Genomic DNA, 16,073 nt, shown 5'->3' with positions numbered 1-16,073 from the left:
AGTGATGTTCAAAAATAAAAATGAAGATGTATTGGTGAGAGAGCTACCCAGCAAACATAATGTCATACACTTAAAATAAGAACAAAATAAAGAATGTTTAGATCTATAATTTTTGCCAGATATAACCAATTTATTAAATGAATGTAATATACATTTTAAGGAAATGAAAGAATATACGTTATACGGCCTAAATTCTCTCAAATTGTTTATTTATTTTGGACTTTGTCGTTTTTGTGTTCAATTGTAATTGAAACGCGTGTGTTTGCTATGCTTCATCCAAAAATCAACCAACAACAATGCTTAATGAATTTCTTTAAAAAATGAGACACTTGTTACGCTCTTTAAAAGAGCATAACAAATGTGTGTACATTTTTTAAAGAATTGTTGTATGGGATTGACATCACTGCTGTATAGTTAGCAGCAAGGTTGCCAATTTAGCCATTTTCCGGCTAGATCTAGCGATTTTATTTTCATTCAGCCATAAAAAATGGCTAGATTTAATCTAGCCGGAAGATCTAGCCATTTTATTTTGTCTTAGCCAATTTTATGTTATAGTTTTCTCAAACATTTTTAGAAATTTTTAAAAATAAAACAGTATTTTTTATCAAATGACAAAGAAACTTTTTAAACAAATTCGTCTATTGATGATTTGATGAGAATATTATTGATTTTATGAAAACAGGCTTCGAAATTGTTTCCAAAGCTAACACTAAGGTGGACCTTATTTTTTTATTTTCGATTTTCCAAAAACGAAGGGCAGTTTTGTGTGAGGTTAGGATAAAAAAAATCTGAAAAAAATTTGAGCTCGATCGGTTAAAAATTGGCGTGCCGCACGAGGGTCAAAGTTCGTGAGAACGAAATTATGGGTAAATGGATAGAAAAAGGTGCATAACTACTCAGGAGTCACCCGTAGGTAGGTAACATGTATGAGCAACTCCCATTATTTTCGTACCCCCAATATTTTTCTAGAACAAACATACCCTCTATCACCAACCGTTCAGGGGGTCCCCATACAAAACAACTGAATTTTCACGAAAATTTTCCAATATAGAAAAAAAATATATACAATTACTATTACAATAAAATAAATTAGTTTATTGATGTTATTTATGAATAATTATGTTATGCTATATTAAATTTCTTTTTTCAAAACTCGGATATTTTTTGCGATAATCACCGACAACTTAAATCAAATATTGCTTTTCCTCTTCGTTCCTGCACAATATTTTATTGTAGTCCTCCATCATTTTCACGCCTCTTTCAGCGGTGTCGTTTACTACGTGAATTTTTTCAACAATTTTTAGTGCTTGCTGATAATCTTCGCGCTGTGGCCACGTTTCCGGCGGATATCGTATAAATTCATGCGGCAAGTTGAAGAGTAGAAAAAAGTTTATAGTTTTCACAGTTACGAAAGCGCTCAAGTCATTCGACAAAAATTGCTCAGTTACTTCTGCAAAATCATAGCTGTTAAATAGTGATTACTAATCATAATAATTAGTAATTAGATTACTTTTTTTTGAAAGGTGAAGTAATGATTAAATTACGATTATATCCAGATTTGCACGATTACTAATTGATTACGATTACAAATAATCATAAAATAATCAAGATTACTTGCAATTACGAGAAAATAATCAAAAATAATCAAAAGTAATCAAAAAATAATCCGACTATTTTCAAAGATTACTTTTGATTATTTTAGATTATTTTCAAAAAATTTTGCATATGGAAATGAGTTATATCATAAAATTTTAATATATATTCGCGATTAATGAATATTCCTGATATGAGTCTTAATTATATATAATGAACCCATAGTCACAAAATCAAGCAGTATGATTTCTGTCTACTTGAAACTAATTTCTGTGGAATTTTTTATCGATATTAATGTTTATATGCTTTAATATATTTCTGGATTGTGGGATTTATTTGGGAGCTATGACCTATTGTGATTCGATTGTCATAAAATATTTTAACGTGATGTCTATTTATTTTAATCGAATTTCATCTTTACAATAAAATATGAGTATACCAGATATTAACGCAAGTGGAACGTGATTTCTAAGTATTTGAGGGATAATTTAGTAGAATATCATTTAAATAACGCTATTATCAAGAGTATATGGGAGTTATGAAATTATGGAGCGATATTTAAAAAGCTTGTAGTATGATTCTTGAATACAAATTACAGATCGGTGTAAAATTTTGGTTCAGTTTATATGTGGTTCTTATATGAAACTTGATAACTGCTTGATAACTATATTTTTAAGAAATTTATGCATGTTTAGGTGATTTTCAGCAATGAACTTTATATGGGGGCTATGGTAAAAAAGGGCCTATTCACGAACAATTTAGTCTTGTGATTTCTTTTAGCACGAAACTTATTTTTCCTGAATTTTGTGTGGATACTGCAATTCTGTAGTCATTTATAGACCATAAAACCATATTTCGGGAAGAAATTAGTATGGGGGCTATGAGAAATCATGGAGCGATTCTTATAATTTTTAGCTGTAACGAGTGTAAAATTTATTGGTATTATCTGCAATATATTTACACAAATTACGAAAAATATTTGAAAATTATAATTTGTTTTTTTAAGTTGTATCACATTTTGGTTCATAACTTTGGTACTATTGATTTAGCTGATTTTCAACACCTAACTGCTTAGGGCAATAATAAAACACTTGAGCGGATTTTACACACGGACAGACAAGAAAATCTTGCGTATCACAATATTTTGATACACAAGATTTTTATCTTTACCTTATAGCCGAATATAGCTCTGTTACTTGTTTATTATTCATATGTGCTGGCGAGAAATACTAAAAATGGTGTTAATGAAAAGTTTAATTACTTTTACAATCTTAACAAAAACAATACTCATTACATACAAATGTATCATTTGAAGATTCATTTAAAAGAGTGATCAGGTTTCTTTCCAAACCCGTAAACAAATTTACTTGTTTATTATTCATATGTGCTGGCGAGAAATACTAAAAATGGTGTTAATGAAAAGTTTAATTACTTTTACAATCTTAACAAAAACAATACTCATTACATACAAATGTATCATTTGAAGATTCATTTAAAAGAGTGATCAGGTTTCTTTCCAAACCCGTAAACAAATTTGAAGTCGGAAAAAAACTGACTGAGTTACAGGTCGATAAGTTGACGAACATCACTGAAAACAGTTATTTTAGAATAACTTCTGAATTTGAGGGTTCTTCAGTTATTTAAATAATAATGCAAGTACTGATGAGATTTGGCAAAAATCTGAATTATGTAAATGCAAAATTTTTGGAAAATAATCTAAAATAATCAAAAATAATCTTTGAAAATAGTCGGATTATTTTTTGATTACTTTTGATTATTTTTGATTATTTTCTCGTAATTGCAAAAAATCTTGATTATTTTATGATTATTTCTAATCGTAATCAATTAGTAATCAGAAATTGTTCTAAAGTGAATTATATAATCAATTAAATTATTTTTAAAAAATAATCTAATTGATTACTAATCGTAATCCAAAATTAACTGCTATGTGCAAAATTAACCGCAATTTTTTTCATGCTTCGGATAGGTCCTTCATCATCTTCATCCCAATCATCATCTTCTTCTCCAGTTTCTTCATCAGTTTCTTCATCTTTTTCAAGTTGAACTTCCTTGTCTTTTTCTTCAAGGATTTCTTTTCCATCATATATGCACATAATTGCCAACATTTTTCGTTTTATGTCACACGAAACATCTGAATCAAAGTAGGCGAGAGCTATAGCCTCCTCCGTCAGATACCACAAATGTCTGATAAACTTTGTTACCATTACTTTTGACAAATTCTTATCCAAGTCTGCATATGAGTGAAGTGCTTTCAAAAAGTTGAAGTCCTGATTGGGCGCTTTGACAGCTTCAGTACAGCGATACCAGACTTTCACGTACAGACGAACAATAAACACACAGACATCTCGAATTCCATCCAATTGTGACTTTGCCAGTTTAAATTGGTCTCTGAACATAAATATTTTCAGTGAATAAATTGCTTTAGACATCCATCGTGCGTGGTGAATAGGTATGAGTTCATTAAACTTATATTCGCCAAAATCGCCTCCAAGGAATAAAACAACCAGTTCCAATAGTTCCTTATAGTCGTTACGACGTTGTCTTTTCTGTAGTTGGACCATGCAAAAAGTAATGATGTCATCTGGAGCGAATGCATTCTGATTGATTTTTTCCCAATTCTGCTGGAAACGGCGAAACAGAGAAACATCTGGAGCAAAAGTTTTTCCAATTTTTTCTTCGAACACTGCTCTTAGCACCAATTCATATATGTGATGTCTACATGGAAGATGCATCAAATCTCTCTCTAATAACTGTTCAAGTAAAACTGCAGCTCCTGCAAATTCACCGGCGTTTGATGATGTCGTGTCAAAAGACATGGCTTGAAATCGTTTCGAAAGGTTCCATTCTACCAGTAGTTGATAAACGGCCGCTGCAATATTTTTGCCTTTTCCACAATCTAGTTTTGGAACGCCTAATATTTGTTCGATTTCGCCATTAGTTACAATAACCGGAAGGCGATCAATCTTATTCATTCCTGTAATGTCTTCCAGTATTTTGCCATCCCAGTGCACTACAAAAAATGCTGTTGCCTTCAACTGTAATGGAATAAAATATTTATATTAGTATTGAAATTAAATTGGTATAAGAAAAGTAACCTTACATGTAAGTTCTCCTTTACAAAATCAGCGATTTTTTGTCGATTTGCAGTACGGTATCTTCGAATTGACGAGCGATTTAATACCAAATTTGATACGTTGTGACCAAGTCCTTCAGCTACTGCAGCCATTAAATGCATTGCATTTCGGTCAGATATCATGCATTTATCCAAAGCAGAAACGATCCGTTCATTGATAAATAACTGTATTCCTCTTTTAACAACTTCCGAAGCCGACGGTAGAGCGTCCACTTCCAATTCCATTCCACCAGCGCCAACATTGCCTGACGATTCGGTAGATGATGTGAATTGCACTGTACCCATTGCTAAGGTATTAATTTTAGTAGTTGCTCGTAATCGCCGTTCATCTGCCTCTTCTCGTTCCAATTTTCGTTTTTCAATGCCTACAAGAGCCATGTCAATGCCAATCATGCTGCCTGGGCGGCCTTTTTTCCTCTGTGCAAGCAAAAACTTTTTATCCTCCTCTATTTTAATCGTGGTGAGTGCATTAACATGAGCAATATCGAAGAGATCGTCTAATTCTTTGACAAACTTATCCTCTTTTACTTTATGCGACGTTCCTCCTCTTGTTGAGCTCTTGTTCAATTTCCTCCACTTCTGGTACAGCTTCTCAATTTGCTTTATGACCGAAGACTTGTCTCGGGTCGGAATTCGTGCTTTATTCCAGAAAAGGAGCACTTCGTTTGCAGCCATTGTTGTACTTTTTCGCACTTCCAATTTTAGTGTACGAGTGTGAAAAAAAATACACCAAGAACTTCTTTTTTAGACGGCAATTTTGATCCCAACAGCTGCGGAATAACATATTCAATCAAATAAATGTTATGCTGTTGCGATCTCAAATTAATTTCTGTCATTGATGATGCCATTGCAATTCAAATGCGAACCTGTTCTATTGAAAAATTTAGTTTTTAGGTTTTAGTTTTAATTGTTTTATTTCTTTGTACTCACTTTTTCCAGGACTACTGTAAGTTTTAATTTAAATGAAGAATTATTCACTTTCACAGCTCATAAATTTACTTTAAAATTACAGTTATTTTTTAATTTTTTGTCACAGTTTGTATGTTTTATTTATAAAAGTCATAGAACAACTAAAAGGTCATTACTTTTATGTACATAAAATAAGGTGTATATTTTAAAAAATGTTATGCAAATGTTTCTCAATGAATTTAGGTAAGTTTTTAAAATTCATTGAATATATTTTTACCTATATATAATCTTCGTAAAAACCCAATAAAAATATAACTGAAATTTAGATTTATATATCAGGTCGAAATAAAAAACACGAAAGTACATCAATGGGTTTTTCAATGTTGTTTGGAAAATTTGACAATATTTAGTAATATTACCTGTTATATTATTACTTAAAAATGAATACGTGGAATATAAGCCATAAAACAAAAATAATTTTCATGGAATTAAAAATGTAATGTTTTTAAAAATTTTAAATATTACCTGTCTTAGGTACAACCGCTCATTATTAAAGGGGCATTTTATGATTACATTGCTAAATAAAATAAAACTCAATGAACAAGCCAATTGGTCTATTCACTTTTTTGCGTTCTTTGACAATAGAAATGGGTGTTTAATTAATGTTAGTAAAATGTGAAGAGTAATTCACGAAATGAAGTTTAGAACATATTTATACTTTGTGTAATTCCATTAATTTTTAATTTGGAAAATTTTCGTGAAAATTCAGTTTTTTTGTATGGGGACCCCCTGAACGGTTGGAGACAGGGGGTATGTTGTTCTAGAAAAATATTGGGGATACGAAAATAATGGGGGTTGCTTATACATTTTACCTACCTAGGGGTGACTCCTGAGTAGTTATGCACCTTTTTCTATCCATTTACCACCAATTGCGTTCTCACAAATTTTAACCCCGTGCGGCACGCCAATTTTTAACCGATCGAGCTGAAATTTTTTTCAGATTTTTTTTTATCCTAACCTCACACAAAACTGCCCTTCGTTTTTGAAACAGATGAGTTTTAAATTTTTTCATACATTGGGGGTCCACCTTAGCTAACACATCAGGCATATTCAAAAACCAATTTTGCATTTCTTCAATGGATCCGATTTTGAATGTAAGTGTCCAGAAATTCGTTTAATTTATCAAAAAGGAAAAAAAAATATTGATATTACAATCTTTATCCCCATTTTCTCAATCTCTGGTTATTTTTTATAGTGACGATATACTGACAGTTCTCATATAAAAATTCTATTAATTAGAAGTATATCGTTACGAAAAACGATAACCGGAGATTGAGAAAATGGGGGTTAATCTGCTAAACCCCATTAACACAAAGTCGGTAAAAATTATTTTTGAAAACTGTCAGTGTAACTATTAGTTAACACATAAACATACTTCGTGGTAATGGGGGCAAGTAATGTAATATTTATGAATTTGTATTCAGTTATTTTTGGGTTTCAGCCATTTCTAGCCATTTTTAATTCAAAATCTAGCCATTTTCTGAGCTGAAGAGTTGGCAACCTTGGTTAGCAGTGTGTGCTTGTAAACAATTAGAACATTGTGGAGGGTATTTTCATCTTTCTTTCATTCAATTGTATGGTTTCTGCTTTTAACATTTGCAATATTTCTTACTTTATGTCCTAAATTCTCTATTTCCTTTTGGAGCAAATCCGTTGGTGTTGAAAAGTGCAGGTTTTTAACTACTACTCTATAAGCCCTTTCCTGTTTTAATTGATATGTGTGGAACTTTATTTTTTTTCATCAAGATACTTTACTAAAACTCTATATGAATCGACAGATTTTACCATTAATCGAATTTGGCCGTCTTTTAAAGATTTATATGTAAAATCTTCTGATTTTATTACTTTTAAAAAATTGTTTACCATACTTTTAATGTCTGCAACATCGGGAATGAATATTGGAGGTGGTTTTGGTGTAGAATCGTGGTTGTTGTTTTGATCATCATCATTATTATCATTATCATCATCATTAGTATTATTTGTAAGTAATTTAAACATATTACCACTGGTGCATGGATCATTTGTTGTTGCTATTCGTTTGCGTTGAATTTTTGGCGATTCTGTATTAGGTCTTTTTCTAGTATTGACTAACTGCCAGTGTCACTAGAATCAGCTTCTTCGCTATTACTGCCCATACTGCAAGCAGTGATAAGCTATATTGTTGTTTTTTTGTTTACACTGTGTTGTTTGTTTATTAAAGAATTTACAAAAGAATTTAATTTTGTTGTTGATTTTTACACACAAGTATGTAAAATATTTTTTTTTTTGAATTACTAAATTTTTTTTGATATTTAATTTTTTAATTTGAAGAAAGGTTTAACACAATATATGTACAATTACTATTACAATAAAATAAATTAGTTTATTGATGTTATTTATGAATAATTATGTTATGCTATATTAAATTTCTTTTTTCAAAACTCGGATATTTTTTGCGATAATCACCGACAACTTAAATCAAATATTGCTTTTCCTCTTCGTTCCTGCACAATATTTTATTGTAGTCCTCCATCATTTTCACGCCTCTTTCAGCGGTGTCGTTTACTACGTGAATTTTTTCAACAATTTTTAGTGCTTGCTGATAATCTTCGCGCTGTGGCCACGTTTCCGGCGGATATCGTATAAATTCATGCGGCAAGTTGAAGAGTAGAAAAAAGTTTATAGTTTTCACAGTTACGAAAGCGCTCAAGTCATTCGACAAAAATTGCTCAGTTACTTCTGCAAAATCATAGCTGTTAAATAGTGATTACTAATCATAATAATTAGTAATTAGATTACTTTTTTTTGAAAGGTGAAGTAATGATTAAATTACGATTATATCCAGATTTGCACGATTACTAATTGATTACGATTACAAATAATCATAAAATAATCAAGATTACTTGCAATTACGAGAAAATAATCAAAAATAATCAAAAGTAATCAAAAAATAATCCGACTATTTTCAAAGATTACTTTTGATTATTTTAGATTATTTTCAAAAAATTTTGCATATGGAAATGAGTTATATCATAAAATTTTAATATATATTCGCGATTAATGAATATTCCTGATATGAGTCTTAATTATATATAATGAACCCATAGTCACAAAATCAAGCAGTATGATTTCTGTCTACTTGAAACTAATTTCTGTGGAATTTTTTATCGATATTAATGTTTATATGCTTTAATATATTTCTGGATTGTGGGATTTATTTGGGAGCTATGACCTATTGTGATTCAATTGTCATAAAATATTTTAACGTGATGTCTATTTATTTTAATCGAATTTCATCTTTACAATAAAATATGAGTATACCAGATATTAACGCAAGTGGAACGTGATTTCTAAGTATTTGAGGGATAATTTAGTAGAATATCATTTAAATAACGCTATTATCAAGAGTATATGGGAGTTATGAAATTATGGAGCGATATTTAAAAAGCTTGTAGTATGATTCTTGAATACAAATTACAGATCGGTGTAAAATTTTGGTTCAGTTTATATGTGGTTCTTATATGAAACTTGATAACTGCTTGATAACTATATTTTTAAGAAATTTATGCATGTTTAGGTGATTTTCAGCAATGAACTTTATATGGGGGCTATGGTAAAAAAAGGGCCTATTCACGAACAATTTAGTCTTGTGATTTCTTTTAGCACGAAACTTATTTTTCCTGAATTTTGTGTGGATACTGCAATTCTGTAGTCATTTATAGACCATAAAACCATATTTCGGGAAGAAATTAGTATGGGGGCTATGAGAAATCATGGAGCGATTCTTATAATTTTTAGCTGTAACGAGTGTAAAATTTATTGGTATTATCTGCAATATATTTACACAAATTACGAAAAATATTTGAAAATTATAATTTGTTTTTTTAAGTTGTATCACATTTTGGTTCATAACTTTGGTACTATTGATTTAGCTGATTTTCAACACCTAACTGCTTAGGGCAATAATAAAACACTTGAGCGGATTTTACACACGGACAGACAAGAAAATCTTGCGTATCACAATATTTTGATACACAAGATTTTTATCTTTACCTTATAGCCGAATATAGCTCTGTTACTTGTTTATTATTCATATGTGCTGGCGAGAAATACTAAAAATGGTGTTAATGAAAAGTTTAATTACTTTTACAATCTTAACAAAAACAATACTCATTACATACAAATGTATCATTTGAAGATTCATTTAAAAGAGTGATCAGGTTTCTTTCCAAACCCGTAAACAAATTTACTTGTTTATTATTCATATGTGCTGGCGAGAAATACTAAAAATGGTGTTAATGAAAAGTTTAATTACTTTTACAATCTTAACAAAAACAATACTCATTACATACAAATGTATCATTTGAAGATTCATTTAAAAGAGTGATCAGGTTTCTTTCCAAACCCGTAAACAAATTTGAAGTCGGAAAAAAACTGACTGAGTTACAGGTCGATAAGTTGACGAACATCACTGAAAACAGTTATTTTAGAATAACTTCTGAATTTGAGGGTTCTTCAGTTATTTAAATAATAATGCAAGTACTGATGAGATTTGGCAAAAATCTGAATTATGTAAATGCAAAATTTTTGGAAAATAATCTAAAATAATCAAAAATAATCTTTGAAAATAGTCGGATTATTTTTTGATTACTTTTGATTATTTTTGATTATTTTCTCGTAATTGCAAAAAATCTTGATTATTTTATGATTATTTCTAATCGTAATCAATTAGTAATCAGAAATTGTTCTAAAGTGAATTATATAATCAATTAAATTATTTTTAAAAAATAATCTAATTGATTACTAATCGTAATCCAAAATTAACTGCTATGTGCAAAATTAACCGCAATTTTTTTCATGCTTCGGATAGGTCCTTCATCATCTTCATCCCAATCATCATCTTCTTCTCCAGTTTCTTCATCAGTTTCTTCATCTTTTTCAAGTTGAACTTCCTTGTCTTTTTCTTCAAGGATTTCTTTTCCATCATATATGCACATAATTGCCAACATTTTTCGTTTTATGTCACACGAAACATCTGAATCAAAGTAGGCGAGAGCTATAGCCTCCTCCGTCAGATACCACAAATGTCTGATAAACTTTGTTACCATTACTTTTGACAAATTCTTATCCAAGTCTGCATATGAGTGAAGTGCTTTCAAAAAGTTGAAGTCCTGATTGGGCGCTTTGACAGCTTCAGTACAGCGATACCAGACTTTCACGTACAGACGAACAATAAACACACAGACATCTCGAATTCCATCCAATTGTGACTTTGCCAGTTTAAATTGGTCTCTGAACATAAATATTTTCAGTGAATAAATTGCTTTAGACATCCATCGTGCGTGGTGAATAGGTATGAGTTCATTAAACTTATATTCGCCAAAATCGCCTCCAAGGAATAAAACAACCAGTTCCAATAGTTCCTTATAGTCGTTACGACGTTGTCTTTTCTGTAGTTGGACCATGCAAAAAGTAATGATGTCATCTGGAGCGAATGCATTCTGATTGATTTTTTCCCAATTCTGCTGGAAACGGCGAAACAGAGAAACATCTGGAGCAAAAGTTTTTCCAATTTTTTCTTCGAACACTGCTCTTAGCACCAATTCATATATGTGATGTCTACATGGAAGATGCATCAAATCTCTCTCTAATAACTGTTCAAGTAAAACTGCAGCTCCTGCAAATTCACCGGCGTTTGATGATGTCGTGTCAAAAGACATGGCTTGAAATCGTTTCGAAAGGTTCCATTCTACCAGTAGTTGATAAACGGCCGCTGCAATATTTTTGCCTTTTCCACAATCTAGTTTTGGAACGCCTAATATTTGTTCGATTTCGCCATTAGTTACAATAACCGGAAGGCGATCAATCTTATTCATTCCTGTAATGTCTTCCAGTATTTTGCCATCCCAGTGCACTACAAAAAATGCTGTTGCCTTCAACTGTAATGGAATAAAATATTTATATTAGTATTGAAATTAAATTGGTATAAGAAAAGTAACCTTACATGTAAGTTCTCCTTTACAAAATCAGCGATTTTTTGTCGATTTGCAGTACGGTATCTTCGAATTGACGAGCGATTTAATACCAAATTTGATACGTTGTGACCAAGTCCTTCAGCTACTGCAGCCATTAAATGCATTGCATTTCGGTCAGATATCATGCATTTATCCAAAGCAGAAACGATCCGTTCATTGATAAATAACTGTATTCCTCTTTTAACAACTTCCGAAGCCGACGGTAGAGCGTCCACTTCCAATTCCATTCCACCAGCGCCAACATTGCCTGACGATTCGGTAGATGATGTGAATTGCACTGTACCCATTGCTAAGGTATTAATTTTAGTAGTTGCTCGTAATCGCCGTTCATCTGCCTCTTCTCGTTCCAATTTTCGTTTTTCAATGCCTACAAGAGCCATGTCAATGCCAATCATGCTGCCTGGGCGGCCTTTTTTCCTCTGTGCAAGCAAAAACTTTTTATCCTCCTCTATTTTAATCGTGGTGAGTGCATTAACATGAGCAATATCGAAGAGATCGTCTAATTCTTTGACAAACTTATCCTCTTTTACTTTATGCGACGTTCCTCCTCTTGTTGAGCTCTTGTTCAATTTCCTCCACTTCTGGTACAGCTTCTCAATTTGCTTTATGACCGAAGACTTGTCTCGGGTCGGAATTCGTGCTTTATTCCAGAAAAGGAGCACTTCGTTTGCAGCCATTGTTGTACTTTTTCGCACTTCCAATTTTAGTGTACGAGTGTGAAAAAAAATACACCAAGAACTTCTTTTTTAGACGGCAATTTTGATCCCAACAGCTGCGGAATAACATATTCAATCAAATAAATGTTATGCTGTTGCGATCTCAAATTAATTTCTGTCATTGATGATGCCATTGCAATTCAAATGCGAACCTGTTCTATTGAAAAATTTAGTTTTTAGGTTTTAGTTTTAATTGTTTTATTTCTTTGTACTCACTTTTTCCAGGACTACTGTAAGTTTTAATTTAAATGAAGAATTATTCACTTTCACAGCTCATAAATTTACTTTAAAATTACAGTTATTTTTTAATTTTTTGTCACAGTTTGTATGTTTTATTTATAAAAGTCATAGAACAACTAAAAGGTCATTACTTTTATGTACATAAAATAAGGTGTATATTTTAAAAAATGTTATGCAAATGTTTCTCAATGAATTTAGGTAAGTTTTTAAAATTCATTGAATATATTTTTACCTATATATAATCTTCGTAAAAACCCAATAAAAATATAACTGAAATTTAGATTTATATATCAGGTCGAAATAAAAAACACGAAAGTACATCAATGGGTTTTTCAATGTTGTTTGGAAAATTTGACAATATTTAGTAATATTACCTGTTATATTATTACTTAAAAATGAATACGTGGAATATAAGCCATAAAACAAAAATAATTTTCATGGAATTAAAAATGTAATGTTTTTAAAAATTTTAAATATTACCTGTCTTAGGTACAACCGCTCATTATTAAAGGGGCATTTTATGATTACATTGCTAAATAAAATAAAACTCAATGAACAAGCCAATTGGTCTATTCACTTTTTTGCGTTCTTTGACAATAGAAATGGGTGTTTAATTAATGTTAGTAAAATGTGAAGAGTAATTCACGAAATGAAGTTTAGAACATATTTATACTTTGTGTAATTCCATTAATTTTTAATTTGGAAAATTTTCGTGAAAATTCAGTTTTTTTGTATGGGGACCCCCTGAACGGTTGGAGACAGGGGGTATGTTGTTCTAGAAAAATATTGGGGATACGAAAATAATGGGGGTTGCTTATACATTTTACCTACCTAGGGGTGACTCCTGAGTAGTTATGCACCTTTTTCTATCCATTTACCACCAATTGCGTTCTCACAAATTTTAACCCCGTGCGGCACGCCAATTTTTAACCGATCGAGCTGAAATTTTTTTCAGATTTTTTTTTATCCTAACCTCACACAAAACTGCCCTTCGTTTTTGAAACAGATGAGTTTTAAATTTTTTCATACATTGGGGGTCCACCTTAGCTAACACATCAGGCATATTCAAAAACCAATTTTGCATTTCTTCAATGGATCCGATTTTGAATGTAAGTGTCCAGAAATTCGTTTAATTTATCAAAAAGGAAAAAAAAATATTGATATTACAATCTTTATCCCCATTTTCTCAATCTCTGGTTATTTTTTATAGTGACGATATACTGACAGTTCTCATATAAAAATTCTATTAATTAGAAGTATATCGTTACGAAAAACGATAACCGGAGATTGAGAAAATGGGGGTTAATCTGCTAAACCCCATTAACACAAAGTCGGTAAAAATTATTTTTGAAAACTGTCAGTGTAACTATTAGTTAACACATAAACATACTTCGTGGTAATGGGGGCAAGTAATGTAATATTTATGAATTTGTATTCAGTTATTTTTGGGTTTCAGCCATTTCTAGCCATTTTTAATTCAAAATCTAGCCATTTTCTGAGCTGAAGAGTTGGCAACCTTGGTTAGCAGTGTGTGCTTGTAAACAATTAGAACATTGTGGAGGGTATTTTCATCTTTCTTTCATTCAATTGTATGGTTTCTGCTTTTAACATTTGCAATATTTCTTACTTTATGTCCTAAATTCTCTATTTCCTTTTGGAGCAAATCCGTTGGTGTTGAAAAGTGCAGGTTTTTAACTACTACTCTATAAGCCCTTTCCTGTTTTAATTGATATGTGTGGAACTTTATTTTTTTTCATCAAGATACTTTACTAAAACTCTATATGAATCGACAGATTTTACCATTAATCGAATTTGGCCGTCTTTTAAAGATTTATATGTAAAATCTTCTGATTTTATTACTTTTAAAAAATTGTTTACCATACTTTTAATGTCTGCAACATCGGGAATGAATATTGGAGGTGGTTTTGGTGTAGAATCGTGGTTGTTGTTTTGATCATCATCATTATTATCATTATCATCATCATTAGTATTATTTGTAAGTAATTTAAACATATTACCACTGGTGCATGGATCATTTGTTGTTGCTATTCGTTTGCGTTGAATTTTTGGCGATTCTGTATTAGGTCTTTTTCTAGTATTGACTAACTGCCAGTGTCACTAGAATCAGCTTCTTCGCTATTACTGCCCATACTGCAAGCAGTGATAAGCTATATTGTTGTTTTTTTGTTTACACTGTGTTGTTTGTTTATTAAAGAATTTACAAAAGAATTTAATTTTGTTGTTGATTTTTACACACAAGTATGTAAAATATTTTTTTTTTTGAATTACTAAATTTTTTTTGATATTTAATTTTTTAATTTGAAGAAAGGTTTAACACAATATATGTACGTCTGTACTACGTCACGGTCAAAGAAAGACTAGGGTATCAAAACTTGTATTTTTTTTCATTTAAAATATTTGATGTAAAATTAGCTTTTCAAACAGTAAAAATTCATTATACATCCTCTTAGAAATTTTTTAGATAACTTAAAAAGAATAAAAATAGCGAAAATAACCTTTTTAAAATTTTTTAAATTCAAATGCATGTAACTTTGGATTCAGTCATGATTTTTAAACAATTCTTTCTTTATTTGATATATACATCTGTTGAGTAGGGTGGGTAAAAATGTTGAAAATTTAATTTTCAAATGCGAATATCTCCTAAGCTATAACTACATAGGTTTTATGTAGTGCAAGGCAAGAAGATTCTATATGTGTAATTTTTTTGAAGTCAGAACACAAACGAATAAACAGGATAATTTTTAAAATTGAACATACCCGAGGTGTCCTACTGTCATTGAAATCGGACTAAGGGTTTAGAAGTTACAGATTTATTTCCCTCTTTTTTTCTCATACCACAGTGCATAGTTGCGTTTTCGCAATAGTGATTTTGGGAAGATTATACTGAATAAATTGGATTATATTTTCATTTATTGCTTTTTGATAAAACCTTTTCAATGCTTTCTGAAGCTAAATTAAAAAAAAAACATATTTTGGACTGTTTTAAAGCTTAGCTTGTTTGCCTTAATGACACAAAGGAGGAATATCATTATGAAAATCAGATCGGAACAGTAAAGCCTCTATACTATTGGTCTCCAGCTGTACACCCGCGGGCAGATCTCATAAGATCCGTCTCTTATGACAGTCAAGATCGAACTCCCACAACGACATTATCAAAGAAAGACATACCTATTTGTAACCACAAAATTTTAAAAAGTGAAGATATGGGAGCTATGACCAATTATGTATAAAATTAGGTACAGTGATTTTTATATATTAGTGGATTATTTGTGTGGAAATAAAAAATCTATCCTGTTTTGTGGTGGATTTTATAACAGATAGTAACTAGATAGGCAACTAAAACAGAAGAACCTAAGTCTGTTGTCA

At 30.9% G+C, this 16,073-nt stretch overlaps 1 protein-coding gene across 1 annotated transcript in view; it reads right to left on the bottom strand.

Moving 5' to 3' along the window:
• The window catches only part of Klp31E (kinesin-like protein 31E), a 672,978-nt gene that overhangs the window by 483,658 nt on the left and 173,247 nt on the right, over positions 1-16,073 (bottom strand). The gene's annotated exons all lie outside the window — the stretch shown is intronic.

The sequence above is a fragment of the Calliphora vicina genome, chromosome 2 (assembly GCF_958450345.1).
Source record: "Calliphora vicina chromosome 2, idCalVici1.1, whole genome shotgun sequence".
NCBI classification, from domain to species: domain Eukaryota; kingdom Metazoa; phylum Arthropoda; class Insecta; order Diptera; family Calliphoridae; genus Calliphora; species Calliphora vicina.
Note: the sequence above shows the minus strand (reverse complement) of the source record. Positions and strands in the feature narration are given on the sequence as shown.